Source organism: Octopus bimaculoides, chromosome 9, assembly GCF_001194135.2.
Source record: "Octopus bimaculoides isolate UCB-OBI-ISO-001 chromosome 9, ASM119413v2, whole genome shotgun sequence".
Taxonomy (NCBI): Eukaryota; Metazoa; Mollusca; class Cephalopoda; order Octopoda; family Octopodidae; genus Octopus; species Octopus bimaculoides.
The window spans coordinates 73759255-73761325 of NC_068989.1; the positions used below are offsets into that span (position 1 = coordinate 73759255).

The following is a 2071-nucleotide window of genomic DNA, read 5'->3' on the forward strand; positions in this document are numbered from 1 at the left end:
TATATATATATATATATATATATATATATATATGTCCAAAATCACGCAAGAAAGAGTAGGAAAAAGAGTGGTATAAGGAAGGGGTGATGGCAAACTTAGTAGTGGGATGATGGAAGTTCTATGGTTAAAAAAAATCAAACAGCGTTTCAACTCTGCGTGAGTATATGTGTGTGTATATATAAAAGGGAGTCATGTGAATGTTCGTGTGTGTGTGTGTGTGTGGAATGGAATTGGGATGGTGAACATTCAACACTGAAAAGAAAAATCAAACAACGTTTCAACGTGTGAGTATATGTGTGTATGTGTGTGTGTATTTGTGGGCGTACAAGGGAAGTATGTGAATATCTGTATCCGTGATTATTATGTACCTTATTTATATCTGAAATACTAGAATTAACCGTCGTTTTTGAAGGCACTGGGCCAGCTAGTCTAATTATAATGATATTTTTTTTTCTTTAATAACTATTAAAGTGAAAAAAATTACCAGAAAAGCAATTTCTATTAATTTTTTAAAAATCTATCTATCTATCTATCTATCTGTATATCTATCTATTTGTCTGTCTGTCTGTCTCTGTGTGGAAAGAAAAAGTTTCTTAAATAAAGAGAGAGGCAGATACGTAAAATCCTAACAGTTGGCTGGCTGTATTTTCTGAGTGCAAATTAATGTTTACAATGCGTATAATGACTGGAAATCTTACTCATTATATTAAACTTTGTTCAGACACTTGGAATCAGTTCTAATCAAATTAACTTGCTCAAAGTTGTGATGGGGCTGCTGAATTATCCGAATTTCTCCTAGCCGATAATAGATACTGTTGGTTAGCACAACCGGTAGTTCCAGACAGTAATAATATTGACTACATTTTATGATTAACATGTAGAGTTCATTTGCTTCTCATGCATATACGTTTAGTGGAATCCCACCAGTAATATAGGGGCAGCCGTGGCTGTATGGCAAGAAGCTTGCTTCCCAACTACATGGTTCCGGGTTTAGTGTCACTGCGTGGTACCTTGGGCAAGTGTCGACCAAAGACATGTTCCTTTGAACTACATTTCACACACACACACACACACACATATAAACACACACACACATATATACATACATATATACTAAAACGTAAAATGAAAACAGAACACAAAGGATTCCGCGGTACACGTGTTTCAAGCTTTATACACAAACTGTCGTTGCATCATTATATGAGTATATAATTGATAGAAAGGATGGTTTAAAGCTATCTTCAGCCGCAAGCATTTTCAGTCCCAAGATTACATCACGAAGAAAAAAGAAAAAAAGAGAAAAAGAAAAAGTTCACTTTACGTTTTAATATATTCTTTCACCTCGGCCACTATCTGGCATATACAAGTGCTTACACGTATCAAGTATTACCTCTAAAATTTTATGTGTGTATATATATATATATATATATATATATGAACAAACATACAGAAGAATATGCCTTGAGAACTTTATTATCAACAAACGAAAAGAATATTTAGACGTTTATCAAAATATACGCTACCGGTTTCAATCGTTTTTAAGAAATTTCATCAAGCTGTAAATCAGTGGTCTTGAAACGATTGAAACCGGTAGCACATTTTGATAACAATGTAATATTTTCCCTTTTTTTCCATAATATAGTTCTCAAAGCTATCTGTTTCTTAATATAAATTTCCTTGTGTGAAACCTCATAATCATTTCCTCCTCCTCCCCCTCTCTTTCTCGATATGTATATGTTACTGAATTTTCTTTAGTTTGAAAATGCTCAGTCATGTACAAAAGTAGCTCATCTTTAGTTCAATAACTTGTTTTAGTCATCTGAGGTTGCGGCCATGCTACAGCACCACCTTCAAATATGATAAAGTAAGATCTCTTACCAGTTACCTTTTAGATACTCAGTCTTCAGGAACTGTGGAATGAAAATTTTTTTCTGTCTCTTCTAAATCTGTGTCACTCTTCCTCCAAACTGAAAAGAAAAGAAAGCTGGAAGTTAGTTCTATTAGCTTATTATTATTATTATTATTATTATTATTATTATTATTATTATTATTATTATTATTATTATTATTA

General features: G+C 32.7%; 1 protein-coding gene across 13 annotated transcripts in view; it reads right to left on the bottom strand.

Moving 5' to 3' along the window:
* Positions 1 to 2071, bottom strand: part of LOC106875983 (uncharacterized) — a 268731-nt gene that overhangs the window by 67567 nt on the left and 199093 nt on the right. For 11 of the 13 annotated variants that reach the window (XR_008264922.1, XR_008264920.1, XR_008264921.1 and 8 more), the window contains one exon: positions 1886 to 1967. The gene's annotated coding sequence lies outside the window, so the exon portion shown is untranslated. Of the gene's footprint in view, positions 1 to 1878; positions 1968 to 2071 lie in introns of all 13 variants that reach the window. The other 2 variants (XR_008264919.1, XM_052970774.1) reach the window with 1 other exon arrangement.